Consider the following 21,315-nt stretch of genomic DNA (forward strand, 5'->3'; position numbering starts at 1 on the left):
CGGCTCAACACGTAAGCTATAAAACCTAGCGAACGTGTTAGGTGTCGCCCAGCCCGCAGCTCTACAGATGTCTGTCAGCGAGGCACCGTGAGCCAGCGCCCAGGAAGAAGCGACACTCCTAGTGAAGTGGGCTTTCAACCCAGGCGGGCAGGGCACGCCTTGGGCTTCGTAAGCCAAGGCGATGGCATCCACTATCCAGTGGGCCATCCTCTGCTTGGAGACAGCCTTCCCTTTCTGCTGGCCTCCGTAACAGACGAAGAGCTGATCTGAGGTCCTGAGGCTTTGCGTTCTGTCCACGTACAGACGCAGAGCGCGAACGGGACAGAGAAAAGCCAGGGCTGGGTCTGCCTCCTCCGAAGGCAGCGCTTGCAGGTTCACTACCTGGTCCCGGAAGGGAGTGGTAGGAACCTTGGGCACGTATCCGGGCCGGGGTCTCAGGATGACGTGAGAGTTATCCGGGCCGAATTCTAAACTCCATACCGAGTCCAACTCCATACCGAGAAAAGAGATCCTCTGCCCGGGGGTGAGTTTGCTCTTTTCCCAGTTGACCCGAAGCCCTAGGTGGCTGAGGTGACTGAGCACCATGTCCCTGTGTTCGCACAACTGCTCTCTCGACTGGGCCAGAATAAGCCAATCGTCGAGGTAGTTGAGAATGCGAACACCACGCTCGCACATGGGAGCAATGGCCGCCTCCGCGACTTTCGTGAAGACGCGGGGCGACAGGGCCAGCCCAAAGGGTAAGACCTTGTACTGATATGCCCGTCCCTCGAATGCAAAGCGGAGAAACGGTCTGTGTCGAGGGAGAATCGAGACATGAAAGTACGCGTCCTTCAGGTCGATCGCTGCGAACCAATCTTGGGGACGGATGCATTTGAAAATGCGTTTCTGCGTAAGCATCTTGAACGGTAGCCTGTGAAGGGACCGGTTCAGGACGCGCAGGTCCAAGATTGGTCGTAACCCACCACCTTTCTTGGGTACAATGAAGTACGGGCTGTAGAAGCCGGTCTTCATATCGGCTGGAGGGACCGGCTCGATCGCGTCCTTCGCCAGTAGGACTGCGATCTCGGCCCTGAGCACAGGGGCACTGTCCGCCAGAACACGGGTGAACAAAATGCCCTTGAAAGCAGGGGGACGCCGGGCGAACTGAATCGCATAGCCGAGTCTGATGGTACGGATGAGCCAGCGAGACGGGCTGGGAAGCGTTAACCAGGCTCCCAGAGACCGAGCAAGCGGGACTAACGGCACCACAGACGTACCCGGGGTGGGGCAGCGCGGCGGAATGCAGGGACCCGACTCGGACGGCATAGCGGCCCGAAGTGGGGTCTGAGTGTGTGGTGCAGCACATACCTGCTTCCGTCGAAGGGCAGAGTGAGTGTGTGGAGGCGACAGCACGTCCGGAACACAGCCACTGCTGCTCACTGGCGATGAAAGAGGGGCTCGGGAGTGACAAGGCATGGCGGCGTCGTCGACTGCCAAGCACGCCCTCTTGGGGCCCAGAGGTTTCAGAAATTGCTCTTTTTTTGAAAATGTGGGTACCACTGACCCGTGGGTCAGTGGCGGAACAAAAAGAAAAGGAAACAAAAGATTCTCCGCCCGGCCCTCCACCGGGGGAAGGAGTGGCGCCTTCGCCATCTCCTGAAGAGCAACTTGATCCACCTCTGGGCCGCCCGTCTCAGGGTCGTTTGCACCGTCGCTTGCCTCCTGGTTTGGCAGCGGCCTGGACGGGCGGGGTCGACTTCCTGCGGCTTGCTCCGCGCTGAGGCCTGGATGATGGCTGCTGCTGCTGGGGCTTGGCGGGAGCGGAGGACGCCGCAGAAGGCCGACCTCGGCGACGAGTAGACGGAGGGTCTGCGGCCGGCGGATGGGTGGGAGCGGCAGCGGTCCGCCGGGGCAGGATGTGTCGGATGGCCTCCGTCTGCTTCTGTGCGGCCGAGAACTGTTGGGCAAAGCTCTCGACCGCGTCGCCGAACAACCCAACCTGGGAAAGAGGGGCATCCAGGAACCGATATTTATCGGTGTCCCTCATATCCGCCAGGTTGAGCCAGAGGTGGTGCTCCTGGACCACCAAGGTGGACATCGCCTGACCGACTGAACGTGCGGTTTCCTTCGTCGCCCGGAGGGCAAGGTCGGTTGCCACACGGAGCTCCCGGAGGAGCTCTGGGTCAGAACCACCCTCGTTCATGTCCATGAGCGCCTGGGCCTGGTGGACCTGCAAGAGCGCCATGGCATGGAGGGCGGAAGCAGCCTGTCCACAGGCCTTGTAAGCCTTCGCCGTTAGACCGGACGAAAACTTACAGGCCTTGGACGGGAGGCGTGGATTACCCCGCCAAGAGGAAGCGGACGCCGGACACAGTTGCATCGCGACGGCCCGCTCCACTGGGGGGATATCCACATACCCCTTATCTGCCCCGCCGTCGAGGGTGGCGAGGGGTGAGGAGCCACTAGAACGGCTTCGGGCACTATACGGTGCCTTCCACGTCCTAGAAAGCTCCTCATGCACTTCCGGAAAGAAAGGTACCGGGGCGGCGCACTGAGAACCAGCACGGCCCGCCCCGAGAAACCAATCGTCCAACCGAGAAGGTTCGGGACGTGGTGGAGGATTCCACGCAAGCCCGACCTTCTCGGCGGCCCGGGAAAGCATAGCAGTCCATTCTGGATCTGGCTCGGACAACGCTACACACCCCGAGGGGGGCAACGCAGCCGAGTCGTCATTTCCAGAGGACAGCTCCCCCTCCGATGCTGCGATCGACATCTGATCGTCAGCTGGGGCCCCAAAGGAAACGGTTGGTCGTTCCGGGGAAGGACCAAGACGTTCACTAAGGGGCTCCAATGGCAGCAGCGTATGTGAGGCATGAGGGGCCCGCGGAGAATGACTCGACGGGGAAGCCCTCACGGTAATCCTCAGATCACCCTGGTCATGCGCCAAAGTAGGTCTATTCTGCGGGGCAGAATAGACTCTAGATCGGGGCATAGGCGAGGGGACTGCACCTCCCTTGAGGTAAGCGAGTCTCGATCTTAACGCTGTGATAGTCATATTCCCGCAATGGGAACATGAACTATCCACAAAAGCTGCCTCAGCGTGCTGAATGCCCAAACACGAGAGGCAACTCTTGTGGCCATCTGCTGGCGCCAGGGAACGACCACACCCAGAAACGCACAAGCGGAATGACATCTTGAAAAAAACGCAGGGTCACGCTTGTGTTGCTCTTTTAGTTGAAAATAAAAAAGGATTTGAAAAACTCTCTTTGTGTTGAGGCACCCAGGGGTAGCCGCAGTGTGAATGCACACACAGGGGAAACGCCCACCGAACCGACACACACACACACACAGACACAAACACAGTGCTGTGAAAACAGCAGTTGAGAGCTGCAATGCTCGCAGCCACCACTGATCGTGCCGTCACACCAACACAGCAACAGAGAGATGATCCTCTTTTGAAGTCTTCAAACAGCTGATTCTGATAGACAAAAAGTCTCATAGAAGCTCGGCTCCGAAGTGAAAGACAATGTGTGCGTGCGCCCGCTTCCTGTTTATACCCGCGCTGCGGGGCGGGGGCGCGTGACGCGATTCACGCACGCCAACGTTCATTGGCTTGTTCTGTAGACACTCGAAGTTGATAGGGCTCCCTGAAGTGATCCCAAATACGTCGTCACGTCGACGTTACGTCGAACGTGAGCGACTGAAAGGGAACAGGATCTATTGACATGAAATAAAGAGGCTTTTCAGCTGCTCTGATAATAGTGATGTACGACAATGGAGGTGTACGACAATGGAGGTGGAGAACATGGTCCATTCGGACTCAATATCTTTATACTTTATTTTTGATAAAACATACTATATTTAACATATGAGCAAAAATTGGCAAACAAAAGCTTATTTGAGGTGGCAGATATTTTACAGTAAAAATGTATAATCTATCCAAAACTAGTCAACAAAATGTTGTCTTTCATATGTCTGTAACATAGGGCTTTCATTTTTATTATAAGGAATATAAATGTTAATTTGCAGTTTAATACGTTGCTTATACAAATACATTTTATTTCGACATATTTCAGTTGATTTTTACTCATCTCAGTATAGCAATACAGTTTGCTAAAAGCAGATCATTCATTCACGCACAGAAACGCGATTCGAATTTAAACTGTCTTTTTGCGGGCTGTGGTAAACAGCGCATCTCTGGCGTTCATTTATTCACACACAGAAACGATTCACTTGAGAATGAAAAAAACGTACTACAGTATTCCATCCGTTGCTTCTCGAAATACCAGCAGTTCTGAGGTACATTTCCCATTATTATTATTACGATAGTATTATTCCTCACAGCGCTGTGAGACGGTGTAAACAAGTACAATGATCTGAATAAACTTGATGTGTTTTCTCGAGCTGATATGGGGGCGTTCACAGTCTGCATGGATTGCCTCAGTCATTTGCGTTTGAATAGTGCGCGCTCTCCGTGGGCGGGGTCACATTAAAAATAATGAGCTGAGATGAGAACGACTGACATCTCTCTCTTTTCATACAGATTACATAAACGGAGAATATTTGTTTTTTTATAAAAATTACTTAATTTAAAAGAAGAGAATTCAAGGGAGAAAATCCAACGCAACTTTGAAGGGACCAAGAGAAACATGAGTATGTATTTCTACTCAGCATGACTTTTAGATGTAACTAAAGTAAAATGATCAAATTTTATATTCTTGATGCAAGAAGAAGCAGACAATAAAAATGGACAATAAAAGTTTAATACTTGGTGCAGAGAATACAAAAAGAAAGTAAAACTGTAAACAAATAAGACAGATCTCTCTTTTTTTTAATATCAATCAGCCTCTTCTTCAGCTTCCTGAGCAAGAACAGCTAGTAAAAAATGTAAAAAAAAAAACACTTGTACTTTTAAACATATAGATTATATTAAGCAACATTAATATGCAATATTGCTCTTTGGGAAGGAACTTTATCTTTGAGTTGATGTGAATCTAACAGTAGAAACTGCTGTTCTTAAAGATAAACTATTTAATGTGACAAATTTTGACAATGTTTATTTTATACTTTCGATCGTTGTGGCCAGAGCTGTAGAGTTCTAGAATCGCTTTCCCGAGAAAATTGATTTCTCTGATTTACATATGTGCATTTCAAGACATATGAAGGCTAAAATCTCCACCACTCTTTCTTTTTCTCTCATTCTCTCTACTATGGTCTGTCTCTTCCCCTCCTAAAGCTGAGCTTTCTCTGATATTATTTTGATTTTTGTCTGTGTCAGTGAAGAAAGTAAACATAGGCTCAACTGATATTTATATACATCAGTTTTATGTAAGATTTTCTGCACAGAAATACTCCGTTATTCGTCCAAAATATTTTTTTTAAACTTTGGCCATGTTTAGCATGATAATCCATCTCTTTAACACTATAAACAACTCTGAATACATGAAACACCATTGTACCCCCCCTTTAAGTCTGGACCTCAGTGACTTCATAACTGGCTACAGCCGTGGTTGAGGCTGGTTTAGACTGGTTTAGACAAACTAATAGGAAAGAGAGGTGGCATCGCACTTGAAAGTGCTGGAGCTGAAGATAAGCTACTTAATGTGAGTTTTTGTGTGACTGTGTAGAGCAGATGAACGAGTGAAGCTCTTCCCACATGCAGTGCAGTGATACGGTTTCTCTCCAGTGTGGATCCTCTCGTGTTTTTTCAGATGTCCTGACTGACTGAATCTCTTGTCACAGTGTAAACACTTGTAAGGTTTCTCTCCAGTGTGGATCCTCTCGTGTGATTTCAGGGATCCAGATCGACTGAATCTCTTGTCGCAGTGTGAACACTTGTAAGGTTTCTCTCCAGTGTGAATTCTCTGGTGCTTTTTCAACTCTTCAGCTGTGATAAAAGTCTTCTCACATTTAAAGCACATATAATTTCTTACACCAGTGTGTATTTTCTCATGAAATTTTAAACTCTGCATATGTGAAAATCTCTTTCCACACAAAGAACATGAATGTGGTTTCTCCTGTGAATGAACTGTCATGTGGATCTTCAGGGCTGAAGCCCTCAAAAATGTTTTACCACATTGATCACATTCATGCAGTTTCTCTCCAGTGTGGATGATCATGTGAGACTTAAGGGTTCCTTGTCGTGCAAAACTCTTCTCACACTGATCACATGTGAACGGTTTCTCTCCAGTGTGGATCTTCATGTGTTTCTGAAGGTTTCCATGTTGTCTAAAACTGTTCCCACACTGATCACATGTGAACGGTTTCTCTCCAGTGTGGATCTTCATGTGTTCCTGAAGGTTTCCATGTTGTCTAAAACTCTTTCCACACTGATCACATGTGAACGGTTTCTCTCCAGTGTGGATTCTCATGTGAGTCTCAAGGGTTCCTTGACGTCTAAAACTCTTCTCGCACTGATCACATGTGAACGGTTTCTCTCCAGTGTGGATCCTCATGTGTTTCTTAAGGTGACCATTTTGGTTAAAATCTTTCCCACACTGATCACATGAGAACGGTTTCTCTCCAGTGTGGATGTTCATGTGAGACTTAAGGTGTCCTTTACGTGTGAAACTCTTTCCACACTGACGGCAAGTGAAACATTTCTTGTCTCTTCTTTTCAGTAAAGAAATACTTTCAGTCTGTGAGCGAGTTTTAGCTCCAGTTTTGACATGATGATGTTTCTCCTCCTCTTCACTCTCCTCATTCTCCAGCATCACGTCTGAAATGATAGTTAAAAGTATCATGTTTCTGTAGCAAGGACTATTACATATATTAGATCAACTGCACAATTATCTAACATAATATTAACATTTTAAAACTATACAACAGTAATACAGTTCTGACAGTCTCTCAGAGAAATATTACATTTATTTTAATTAAAATGTTATGAACTAATAAGTAATTAGCCATTGTACATTTTTGGCAAACAAATGGCGACAACCAGGAAGTGACATCATTTGAACTCTTTCTCGAGTATGATGGGAAAATAATCTCAATCATTTGTAGTGTTGACTACATTCATCAACCCTGTTACCAAAGTTACAAGATAAATAACTTTTTATTATGAAATACAACTAGACTAACTTTGGCCTTGACATTCATAGGGAATTTGAAAGTTTAAACTCTAGCCATAGTCATTTGTGCGCGGGCTATATGCATGCATATATATATATATATATATATATAGTTGTATAATATCAAGAAAATGCAATTACCTGCCTCCTTGTTTATTGTAGATTCCTTTTTGATACACGTGTTTAGCCAATGTATTGAATAATGCATTGCATTCAATGTTGTTATTTATTTTGGTTGTAAAAGATGGCTTATATTGTTTTGACATAGATGTACAGTAATTGGTTATGCATGTATATGTGACTGTGCCAACTCATGTTAAGAGGAGCAGAAAAGTGCGATTATGTGTGTGCACACCAGTAAAGTACACACCATAAAACAATATCAATATATATATATATATATATATATATATATATATTAGTGGTGGGCCGTTATCGGCGTTAACGCAGTGAGACTCTTATCGCGCGATAAAAAAAATATCGCCGTTAATCTATTCTCCAAGTTGGGTTGGGAGCTGGCTACTACACAAGCTATGATGACGCAATCTACCCGCGGCCGCGAGGAACACCCGGCTGCAACGCATATTCGTCGTCATCTTAAGTAAACACGGCTGAAAGTGAAAGCTGGTGAAAAAGATCGGTGCAACGAGCAGCAGCAAACTATATAGACAGAGTGTGTGAGGTAACAGTTCGGTAAGTTAAAACGTGACTAATCCGTTCTACCAACTCAAATTCAAAACGAAACATATCACTGAATGTAGTGGTGTAGCACATAATCCCTGTCTGCGCCCGATTTTAAGAATCGTTGTTGTGTTTCTTTTTAACTGAAAATACATCAGTTAGACAATATTCTAATTTTAAATTTGGGGTTTCATAAGCTCCAAGCCATAATAAACATTAGACCTACTTAAGTCTCTGCAGCTAGTGTAGGCTTACATTTTATTTATCTGCAAAATTATGTTGTATACTTACAGTTTTGCACAATATATGTTCTCAACCTCAAAACTACATACACCCTTTAAAAAAAATAAAAATACATTTAGCAGTTGTTTAACAGGGTCTGTGTAACCTGTTCTGAAATGGTTTTATTATAATCGTTATCGCAAGAGGCTGCAATGTATATCACAATATAGATTTTAGGCCATATCGCCCATCCCTAATTGATAGCCTATAGTAGTTGATAATAACATAGGCCTACCTAATGTTGTTGCCTACGGACGGTAACAGTACAGTAGTAACCTTTACAGTCTATGAGTAGAACAGCTTTCTCAAGCAGTTTGTGATGCATTTTGGAAACAGGAGATGAGCCCCTGGTCTAATGCGCCACCTGGCTTGAGAAACCCGTTCTCAAAGACTTACTTTTATAGTCATTATTTGGGTAGCACACATATTCTGATTCTAGATTAATCTAGATTAAAAAAATGAATCTATGCCCACCTCTAATATATATATATATATATATATATATACAGTGCTATGCATAAGTTTAGACACCCATGCTAAAGTTGACTAAAAAGAGGAATAAAAAATCATCTTTTGGAAACTGAACTTAATGCCTTAATTTAAAAAAATTAGGAAAAATCCAACCTTTAAGGACACCAATTTTCTTTGTGAATGAATAATGTATCGTAAATAAATAAATGTTCTTCCTTAAAATACAGGGTGCATACGTTTGGACACCCCTATGTTAAATTCCCATAGAGGCAGGCAGATTTTTATTTTTAATTATTTAAAAAAAAAAAAAACTTTTTAGGATACTATGCATCCTGATAAAGTTCCCTTGGCCTTTGGAATTAAAATAGCCCCACATCATCACATAGCCTTCACCATACCTAGAGATTGGCATGGAGTACTTTCCATAAGATCATCTCTCAATGCAAATCAAACTAGCTATTAGGCTAACTGAAATAAAACCATGCCAATCTCTAGGTATGGTGAAGGCTATGTGATGATGTGGGGCTATTTTAATTCCAGAGGCCAAGGGAACTTTATCAGGATGCATAGTATCCTAAAAAAAAAAAAAAAAAAATACTTACAAATAAAAATCTGCCAGCCTCTATGGGATTTTAACATAGGGGTGTCCAAACGTATGCACCCTGTATTTTAAGGATGAACATTTATTTATTTACGATACATTATTCATTCACAAAGAAAATTGGTGTCCTTAAAGGTTGGATTTTTCCTAATTGTTTAAATTAAGGCATTAAGTTCAATTTCCAAAAGATGATTTTTTATTCCTCTTTTTAGTCAACTTTAGTATGGGTGTCTAAACTTATGCATAGCACTGTATATATATATATATATATATATATATGTGTGTGTGTGTATGGAGGTTGCCGAGCTGGAGAATGGCCATAGCAGATGTTTAAACCAAGTTCAATTCTTATTCGTCATCAAGGTTCCCTCAATGCTCACAGCAGACTTTTTTGTCAAATATTCAGAAAAGATTATACAAAATGCAAAACATTTTGGATGGAAACCCAGCCTGGCGAATTCAATTTATAATTGATTTTGACTGTTTTGACTGAAAATCAAGATGGCGGACAGGAAGTTCAGCCAAATAAAGAAAACTTGGTATCTATGTTCTCGGCGTGAGCCAATGAATCTATTAAGACCAGTGGCATTTCAATAGCAAGATTTATTCAAAAGTTATTAGCCTTTTTGGAAATTTGGTTATAACTTTTGACCACTAGGTGGCGCTATCTCGAAATATTTAGGGCACCTTCAGGGGATGGTGCTGATGGCACATTCTGAGTTTCGTAATATTACACCAATGCATTTGTTTAGTTTAGCATTTTATTTCACAAAACTGCATTGAAGTCAATGGGAATTTCATGTTTTGTTCTATTATAGCGCCACCAAGAGACTCAGTCCCACCATTTTTTTTATGTGTCCTCAGAGTGAGCCCGTACATATGTGTGTCAATTTTGGTGAAAATATCTCAATTCGCTTCAGAGTTATAGACACTTATATGAAAAAAAACACATAAAAAATGACTGACACATGACTTTGATTGGATTTTACTACCCCTTACTATCAATATTTAAGCATTTGGGCATTGGCATATAGCTAGCGACCTATGTTTCCAAACTTCTGACGGTGGTTTCGTCTCGATCGTACTAGCGGTTTCGAAGATATCGGCAAATGTTTTTTAAGCGCTAAATCACAACGCTACACAAACCGTAAGGCGAAACTTAGCATGTTTGGTGTCGTTGGACTCGGCAAGGATTCAGGAGTCTAAAGAGATGAGTCTTGTGAAAATAAGTCACCCACACACAAAGTTATAAGCATTTGGGGGAAAAAAAATCTCCACTTGGTGGCGCTGTTTCAAAACTTCTCAGGCTCCTTCAGGGCATCGTGCTGATGACCCATGCCAAGTTTCGTAACAATCCGTTCATGCATTCTTAAAATACAGCATTTTAGCACAAAATTCAAAATGGCCGACAGCCAAAATGGCCGATATGGTAAAATTGGATATGTCGACTCGGCATGTTGCCCTGAATCTAACGAGACCAATTTTATGATTTCTGGACAAACTGTTCAGAAGTTATTAGCAAAAAATAGTCAATGGGAGAGATCTCTCTCAGCCTCACGGGACAATGTGAAGTACAGAAAGGGCCTCGATCGTCCTGCTGCATTTCATTAAATAGCCAGACCTCTTTCACATGGAAACATGTGCTAACAAAAGAAATTTGCATTCAGAGGTAACACCTCTTGGGGGTGAGTGACCATTTGTCTTGAGAGACCACCTTCCTTTGTAAGTCAGTTATCCATAAACTCTTAAACCCTTATTACCTTTTGTTTTACTTATTCTGAAATGAGACATTTGTTCCAGTCGCACTGTGACATTTTAAACGATACCAAACATGAAAATACTCTGTGATAATCATTCACATTAAACTATACATTTTCTTGGGTGATCTTCAGGTGATCATCTGAGCATGAGAGAGAGGGGGTGAGGGGAGAGGGAAAGAGATGTAGATGAAGTTGATTCGGAGGTGAGACTTTCGTCTCGATGGTGCACGAGGGCCAGTTCAAATGGTAATCTCCAGAGAGGTCCTTTTGTCCTCTCAGGGTCTGGTCACTAATTTATCAATTCTTACAACCATTAAAGATGAGTATCATGCGACCTCATTATCTTGCAACTTACATTACCCCAACAGTCAAAATAAGCCAATTATGCCATGGATAAGATTCAGAAAACCGCTTCACAAATAACAGAAAATATTATATATTTTTACTTATTTCAGTAATGAGAGAATACTGTATATCGTGATAAAAGTTTCAGCAATTGTCGCAACATGAAAATGTTATACCGTCACATGCCTACATACAACTTTATCAGAAATTATAAACAGGTTTTGTTTCATTTACACCATTATGAAAATTGTTTGATTTTGGTATGTTTAATATTTATTACTAATTAATCCTAATTACTTTTTCTCTACTACAAACACTAAATCTGATGAACTGCTTTATAACCTTAATGTTCTTCAGCCTCACTAATGAAGAATCAGGAATAAACACCAACCTCTTTGTTCTTCAGTGTGTTTCATTCTGCAGTGTTCTGGATCTCTCATGTTCTCACTGTCCTTCAATAAACTCTGTCTTTGCAGATTTCAGCTCTTCCTGATGGTTTGATGCTCGTCTTCACTTGTAGCTGATGGGAATATTCCAGCATTTATTGGGGAATCGCAGTGGGAGGAGCTTCACTGATGGAGGAGGAGCTTCACTGAAGGAGGAGGAGCTTCACTTGAGGAGGAGGAGCTTCACTGAAGGAGGAGGAGCAGATCTGACAAAAAACAAATGTAAAAGATTAGTTAATGAATTTATATATTTCAATACTAATTCAAGCATTACTGTTGTGTGTATATTAGAGCTGCATGATTCTAGATAAATGGTTATAAAAAAAATGAATCTGCACTATTGGGATCAGTAAGAGTTTTTATTGTAGTGAAAGAATATTATTTTGTTCAAGGATTCAATCAAAAACAGTAATACTGAAAAAAGTGATTACAGTCTTCTGTTTTACATTGCAAAGTGTAATTTCTTCCTGTGATCAAAGCTGAATTTTCAGCATCATTACTCCAGTCTTCAGTGTCACATGATCCTTCAGAAATCATTAAGAAACCATTTTAATATCACTTCCCTTCAAGAAAAAATACTGACCGCAAACTTTTGAACAATTCATACACACTTACAGACACGCACACACGCACACACACACACACACACACACACGCACGCACGCACGCACGCACACACACGCACACACACAGTGGCCCGAGTGGTAATGTGTATGCATCATCTCACACATGCTTCCACACGCACACTATACAAATATACGAATGACATGCATTCATTTAAGAATAATCTTTATTTAAACTTTTCTCTTTTGTCATTCACATTCATTTGTTTCAGTATAATGATAGATCATAATAGCCACACGAAACAAACAATATTCATTAATTCTTTATTGTTAGATTTGCATATGTTTACATTTACAACGCATTTTTATATACATTTTTACTGATTTGAAGTGCACACAAATTAGTTAGTTTGTATCTGTTACTTATAGTTGTTTCTATTTTGAGTTTAAAGTTTACCGGTGATGTTCGGTGATGGTCCGCTGCAGCCGCAACCTGGCGTGACGAGGATTAGCGTCCGGGCAGAAACAGAGAACTGAAGCATTATTGGTTCCGCCTGGCTGGACCATCATAGACAGTATGCATACCGTTCGCTGCGAGTTGCCCGGGGGAGGAAAAAAAGTTGATGTCTTTATTAATTGATTCCTTTAGTTGTGCATTTATGGTATTTAATTACATTTTGATTTCTCTTATCTTTATTTAATATATATATCAGGTTGATACGATTTTGAATGTAAGGCTGAATTGTCAAATGATACAATAAATATACCCCTTGGAAAAGGAGAGGCTAAGGCAATAATCAAAAAAGAAATGATGAAAAAATGGCAGGACAGGTGGGATGTGGATAAAAGTGGAAGGAAATATTACAGATTGCAAAAATCTATTAATGCACAGGGGGTGAATAGAAGTAACAGAAGAGAGGAGAGTGTTTAAACCAGGCTAAGGTTTGATCACACAGGATTAAATAAAACATTGTTTTTAATGGGCAAAAGTCAATCTGATGAATGTATAGAATGTAGGTCCAAGGAAGATGTTGAACACGTATTATTGCATTGTAAGAAATATAGGGATGAGAGGATGAGACTAAATCAAAAGATAAGTCAGGTAGGAAGAAAGTGGAATATTGAAGGTTTGTTAGGCACAACAGGAGATGTGGTAAAGGATGCACAGAAAGCAGTTGTACAATATTTGAAAAATATAGGAATATATAATAGGATTTAGGTAGTATATAATTCTTTTTTTATTTATTTTTTATTTTTTTTAATTTGATGATATAGTCATGATAATATTTTCTCATGTTACATACTCCTATACAGTAGGTGGCGGTATGCACCTTTATAGTCATGGTTGCAATCTGCCATAAAACGAAAAGAAGAAGAAGGCTGAATTGTTTTCCCTCTTAATTTGTAATGGGTCCATCCTTTCCTTTATAAGCTGTTGCTTTGCTCATTTGAGGAGGTCAGTTTTAGTTTGTTTGGTTTTTGGCTAACTGTTTTTTGATCTCATTTTTTGTTTGTTTGTAAGAAATGTATGAGTTTGTAAAGCTGTTTTTTAGGGGTTCAAGCATGAAATGCTGAAACCCTATTGTAATTGTAAGGATAGTAGTGTTTTTGCGTAGCGCGTCTGTGTTGTACGTCACGCATCACACATGACCAGCGTCGGCCAATAGTGAGCCTACGTGGTGACGTGCAACACAGACGCGCTGCGCTATTACACTACGTGAACTCACTCGAGGCCCAGAGAGAAGGAAATGAATAGTGGAATAAAGTCGTTATTTTTGTTTACTTTTTGCGCACACAAAGTATTCCCGTCGCTTGATAAACTTAAAGGGATACTTCACCTCTGGGAAGATGAATGTGTATTTAAAATAGGTCATTTAAGTAGAAGAAATGTGGAGAAATTTTTGAATTTGGAGCTTTCTAGACTGAGAAAAGCCAGAAAATGTATTTTTGGCTTATGTGGATGAAAGACAACAACTCCCAGAATGCACTTGCTTCGCTGCCTTAGGAGGCCACGCCTACCGGTTAGAGAGCGCAGTTGAAAACAACAAGGCTAGCCTAAGGCTACGTTTACACGTAGGTGGCTATTTTCATAAACGGACATTTCACCCCTCTTCGTTTTCAAAAATAACATCGTGCACACGAACCTGTGTATATGCTGTCAAGAGCATGCCAAACCTGTAGGTGGCAGTGTAACGAGAAGCTCAAGCCCACCTTAGCCAATCAGAATCCCGAAAATAGTCACATTCTGTGACGTCGCTACCTAAAACTCCGGTTTTCTCTGTTTACATGCAAACGTGCAAACGAAGATTTTCAAAATCTCCACTCTGGCCGGAGTTTTTAGAAAGAATCGGTTTCATTGGCGAATCCTCCGTTTGCGTGTAAACGAAGGGCGCAAACGAAGGGAAATGTCTCAGTTTTTCAAAATAACCATGTACGTGTAAACGGGGCCTAAGTAAGTGATGAGTTTGCCAGGGATTTAGAGACCCAAAATGTCCGGGATTCGGCTTTTGCGTTCTACAGTCGCCATTCATTCATCATGTTTACTGTGGCGAGCAGGACGAGGCTGACGGCCGCGGGAGAACGGCGCGAGGCCGGTGGCGTCATTACTCAGACGCGCCGGGTCTCGCATCTCTCACGGAGGAGCGGGAATTTTCTTAGCAAGGGTAAAACGCACATCAACCGATCACTTGTTTAGCGTTCATGTAAACACTACAGTCAGATTCACCGATCGGAATTAATTCAGTTAGATTGAAACGAGAGGTGTGCATGTAAACAAGGAATAGCGACCGCAGAAAGCAAAAGCTGAATCCCGGACATTTTTAACAGTCTCGCCCGCCGGACAAGTCCGGGAAAAGGAAGATGGTAACCCCTACTTACTCAGCTTTCTCCTATTATTCAGCTTTCTCCACAGAACAAGAGCCTGCTAGCTTAGCTTCCAAAGAAAGACGGCTGATACTGTGTACATTCTGTGAGTGAGATCCCACCCTGTATGGGCGGTATGAAAACATGCGGAACAACGCCATCTACTGGCTGTAGTCTTTAGCCTCTGGACAGAAAATCCTCCGATGACGCAAAATGACGATTTTTGCGTCATCGGAGGATTTTTTCCAGACAAAAAATACATAAATCTCTCCTCTCAGGGGGATATGAGGGGGGAAAGCATGGTAATTCGAAAATACTACAGGTTTTCTACTAATACAAAGCTTAATGCTAAATCCTGAAGTAACCCTTTAAGATTGAGCCACTGATGTCACATGGACTACTTTGATGATGTCTGTATTGCCTTTCTGGACATGGACAGTATGCTGTCCATTGACTTTCAATGGAGGAACAGAAAGCTCTCGGACTAAATCTAAAATCTTAAACTGTGTTCCGAAGATGAACGGAGGTCTTACGGGCTTGGAACGACATGAGGGTGAGTCATTAATGACATAATTTTCATTTTTAGGTGAACTAACCCTTGAACAGAGGAGTGACGTGGGCCCTCTTGGGCTCGTTGAAGACAAGACGAGCTGCAGCGTTCTGGATCATCTGTAGAGGTTTAGTTGCACATGATGGAAGTCCAGCCGGAAGAGCATTGCAGTAATCAAGCCTAGAGATGACCAGGGCCTGGACGAGAAGTTGTGTTGCATGCTCAGTTAGGAAAGGCCTGATCTTCCTGATGTTGTGCAGTGCAAACCTGCATGATCGAGCTGTCTTTGTAATGTGGTCTGTGAAGGTCAGCTGGTCATCAAATGTTACTCAAAGATTTCTGACCGACCTTGATGGGGTGATTGATGCTGAATCTAGCTGGATGGTGAAGTCGTGCTGTAGAGACGGATTGGCAGGGAGGACGATATCTATCTATCTAGAGAAGTAACTTTTAAGTAAATTAATGGAAAAGTGTCAACCACATACTTTATTCCTACATTTATCTTACCTCTCATTAACATATTGGCAAAGAATTTTATAAAAAATTAAAAAAAGAAGTACAACAGACACCAAATATATGTAAGAATAAAGTTGAAAGAATCAAACTTAGAAAAATACATTTACAGATTTGCAAGAAACAAATAAAGCACCAAGTGAGTTTTTTTGTTGATTTTTTGTTTATCATATTTTATATGAAACGTGTTTAAATCCAGATTATTGAAATTAAAGCCATTATGAAACTTACCTATATCTTGCAGATGTCACAATAGCTGATCGTGTCGTTTGCTCAAATCTGTTGACAATAAAATGAGCTTAATGTGTCAATTTACAGATCTGAAGACATCAGCATAATGAATGAGGAGAAAACAGGATCTATTGACATGAAATAAAGAGGCTTTTCAGCTGCTCTGATAATAGTGATGAGCCATAGACTATCAATAATCATTCAACAAGCCATTCAGGATCAGCAGATCATCTCACTTTATTAGAAGTATTGAAACAGATTGTTTGAGTCAGAATATCTGTTGAAAGACTATTAAAATGCTTTAAAATTACTATTATTTCTCAAATGACACAGAAAACAGTAATGATATAAAGACAGACACTATGACACCCATCTATATCAACCATTGTAATTTGTCTATATGAATCTAAATATAGATTGATTTCCTAATAACAACATAGTAGTTCACTAACATCTTACCGTTTTGTATGGTGAAGAGAAACCAAATCATGAAGACTGTATTTTAGTTTGCAGACACATGAATCGCGCCAAACATGATGGAAACTATTCAGAAACTAAAAATGTTGCTTAAACAAATGAAATTTCGTGACCTGTTCACCCCAGAAGCCATTTGGGACAGGACCCGAGACTTTGTTAAAGTGGACGGTATAGTCGGTAGCGTCATTTCCAAATGGGTCCTACAAATGTGGGGACCTTCGTTTCATATGAAAGATGGTCCCAAGTTTGGTTTGAAGATGAATAAACTGTGTTTGACGTAAACTTGCAGCTATCAGAGCAGAAAGGAAAGCTGCTGCTCTCCGTATATTTTTCTGGTCATGTTCACATGCAAATTGCATGAGCTTATTTTGTCCATTAGTTTGAAAGCCCGTATATTTACCTGCCCATAGACCATCCCTTTAAAAAAATCAGAACAAAAGTCGTTGAAAGTGGACAAAAGAGATGGATTTAAACACCAAGTGTAAACGGGAATGGGAACCTTGTATACTTGTATATCCAATCGACCAGAACACACCTTAATACCAGGTGTAAACAGAGCCTTACAATCTTCTTTAATCCCTTCCTCGACCATGTGACTGAATCCAAATGTGAGACATTTAAACTGACCAATCAGCAGATTACAGCTTCCCGAATCATACTAAAGGTGTGACATTTAGCAAACCTCAGATGTACACACACACATCTTGGCCAACAGGGCCCGTATTTATCAAGCTTCTCAAAGTGACATTTTAGTCTTAAGTGCTGAGAATTCATGAAATTTACTCCTACTTTCAAATTTAAGTATAAAAGGAAGTTATCAAATTTCTTAAAGCTAAGAATAACTCTTACTCTCCCAGTTAAGACAGTTTGAGAAGTCTCTCAAGTGGTTAAGAGTTGCCAGTCGGCCTTGTGATGTGACAGAGACAGAGACGTGCGCCAATCTTTCAGGCGAGGAAGAATGTTTTAAATGTTTGACGACGAGCAGTTAATCAAACGGCATCGTTTAAATATCATGCAATTTATACGCAAAAATGTGATACGTACTTTATGGCGTGTAATACGCACATACCCCACACCACTAATCCTACCCAAGGGGTTTACAGTACGTATCATATGAATATAATGCGTATAAATTGCATGATAAACAATGCGTGCTATAGAGAAGCATTTCATGAGATTGGGTTGCTATATCATAATGTATTCTCTTGAAAATTATCTATTGTCAAATGTGTGTAAACTCCTCTTAGGAATTTCACCATTCAATGTGAATTTATCTGAGAATATTCTTAAATAAGGAAATCTATTCAGTGATTGGTCCATGCTAATGTCGTCATCCAAAATCCCGTTTGTGGCACAGCAAAGTGTCGTGAATCATCTCTAAGACTGACACTGAAGATTTAGTCCTACACTTTACTCAAATAACGAGTGAGATGTTTGATTACTCCTCCTTGAACTGCCACCTTAACGTGGTGGAGGGGTTTGAGTACCCGAATGACCCTAGGAGCTGTGTTGTCCGGGGCTATATGCCCCTGGTAGGGTCTCCCAAGGCAAACAGGTCCTAGGCGATGGGTCAGACAGGTCAGACTAAGAGTGGTTAAAAAAAAACCTTTATGAGTAACATTAAATCGAGGACCGTGACGTCGCCCAGCATGGCGCAGCTGAGGCCCCACCCAGGAGCCAGGCCCGGGGTTGGGGCTCGTATGCGAGTGCCTGGTGGCCGGGCCTCCCCCCATGGGGTCCGGCCAGGCTCAGCCCGAAGGAGCTACATGAGGCCGCCTTCCCGTGGGCTCACCACCTACAGGAGTGACCATAAGGGGCCGGTGCTGAGAGGACCGGGCGGCAGTCGAAGATGGGGGCCTCGACAACCCGATCCCTGGACAAGGAAACTAGCTCTAGGGACGTGGAACGTCACCTCGCTGGCGGGGAAGGAGCCTGAGATTGTGCGTGAGGTTGAGAGGTACCGACTAGAGATAGCCAGGATCACCTCCACACACGGCTTGGGCTCTGGAACCACACTCCTTGAGAGAGGATGGACTCAACCACTCTGGAGTTGCCCATGGTGAGAGGCGGCGGGCTGGTGTGGGTTTGCTTATAGCCCCCCAGCTCAGCCACCATGTGTTGGAGTTTACCCCGGTGAACGAGAGGGTCAATTCCCTGCGCCTACGGGTCGGGGATAAGTCTTTCACTGTCGTGTGCGCCTACAGGCCATACGGCAGTGCAGAGTACCCGGCCTTCATGGGGACTCTGGGAGGGGTGCTGGAAAGTGCCCCGACTGGGGACTCTGTCGTTCTACTGGGGTACTTCAATGCCCACGTGGGGAACGACAGTGACACCAGGAGGGGCGTGATTGGGAGGAACGGCCCCCCTGATCTGAACCCGAGCGGTGTTCAGTTATTGGACTTCTGTGCTAGTTACAGTTTGTCCATAACGAACACCATGTTCAAGCATAAGGGTGTCCATCAGTGCACGTGGCACCAGGACACCCTAGGCCGTAGGTCGATGATCGACTTTGTGGTCATTTCATCTGACCTGCGGCCGTATGTCTTGGACACTTGGGTGAAGAGAGGGGCGGAGCTGTCAACTGATCACCGCCTGGTGGTGAGTTGGATCCGATGGCGGGGGAGGAAGCTGGACAGACTCGGCAGACCCAAGTGTACTGTAAGGGTCTGCTGGGAACGTTTGGCCGAGTCTCCTGTCAGAGAGATCTTCAACTCCCACCTCCGGCGGAGCTTCGACCGGATCCCGAGGGAGGCTGGAGATATTGAGTCCAAGTGGACCATGTTCTCCACCTCCATTGTCGACGCGACCACTCGGAGCTGTGGCCGTAAGGTCTCCGGTGCCTGTCGAGGCGGCAATCCCTGAACCTGGTGGTGGACACCGGAAGTAAAGGATGCCGTCAAGCTGAAGAAGGAGTCCTATTGGGCCTGGCTGGCTTGTGGGACTCCTGAGGCAGCTGACGGGTACTGACAGGCCAAGCGGACTGCAGCCTGGGTGGTTGTGGAGGCAAAAACTCGGGCCTGGGAGGAGTTCAGTGAGGCCATGGAGAAGAACTATCGGCTGGCCTCGAAGAGATTCTGGCAAACCGTCTGGTGCCTCAGGAGAGGGAAGCAGTGCCTTACCAATGCTGTTTTCAGTGGAGGTGGTCAGCTGTTGACCTCAACTGGGGATGTCGTTGGACGGTGGAAGGAATACTTCGAGGATCTCCTCAATCCCGCCGTCACGTCTTACATTGAGAAAGCAGAGGCAGGGCACCGGTGGCAGGGCACCGGGGGTGGATGAGATCCGCCCCGAGTACCTCAAGTCTGTTGTGGGCAGACACGCCTCTGCAGCAGCGCGTGGCAGTCGGGGACAGTGCCTTTGGACTGGCAGACCGGGGTGGTGGTCCCTCTTTTTAAGAAGGGGGACCGGAGGGTGTGTTCCAACTACAGGGGGATCACACTTCTCAGCCTCCCTGGGAAAGTCTATACCAGGGTACTGGAGAGGAGAATTCGGCCGATAGTAGAACCTCGGATTCAGGAGGAACAGTGTGGTTTTCGTCCAGGCTATGGAACACTGGACCAGCTCTATACCCTCTACAGGGTGCTGGAGGGTTCATGGGAGTTTGCCCAACCAATCCACATGTGCTTTGTGGATTTGGAGAAGGCATTCGACTGTGTCCCTCGTGGCGGCCTGTGGAGGGTGCTCCGGGAGTATGGGGTCCGGGGTCCTTTGCTAAGGGCTATCCGGTCCCTGTATGACCGGAGCATTTCTAGGCGCAGCGAGGGGCCGGAGGGGGTCAGGTTTGGGGACAACACGATTTCGTCTCTGCTCTTTGTGGATGATGTTGTCGTGTTGGTAAATGGACTGCATTTATATAGCGCTTTCACAGACCTATGGCCACCAAAGCGCTTTACATAGCCTCACATTCACCCATTCACTCATTCACACACCGACGGCAGTATCAGCCATGCAAGGCACCATCCAGCTCGTCGGGAGCAGCTGGGGTTAGGTGTCTTGCTCATGGACACCTCGACACTTGGTCAGGTGGAACCGGGGATTCAACTACCAACCTTTCGGTTGTAGACATTTGTAGACAACCTACATGAACCACTGAGCCACTGCTGCCCCGTGTTGGCCCCATCAGACAGGACCTTCAGCATGCACTGGGACGGTTTGCAGCCGAGTGTGAAGTGGCTGGGATGAGAATCAGCACCTCCAAATTCAAGGCCATGGTCCTCAGTCGGAAAAGGGTGGCTTGCCCACTTCAGGTTGGTGGAGAGTTCCTGCCTCAAGTGGAGGAGTTTAAGTATCTTGGGGTTTTGTTCACGAGTGAGATTGACAGACGGATCGGTGCAGCTTCTGCAGTAATGCGATCGATGTACCGGTTTGTCGTGGTGAAGATTTACCGGTCAATCTACGTTCCTACTCTCACCTATGGTCATGAGCTTTAGGTCATGACTGAAAGGACAAGATCCCGGATACAGGCGGCCAAAATAAGCTTT

The sequence above is a fragment of the Squalius cephalus genome (genome assembly GCF_949319135.1).
Source record: "Squalius cephalus genome assembly, chromosome: 13".
NCBI lineage: Eukaryota > Metazoa > Chordata > Actinopteri > Cypriniformes > Leuciscidae > Squalius > Squalius cephalus.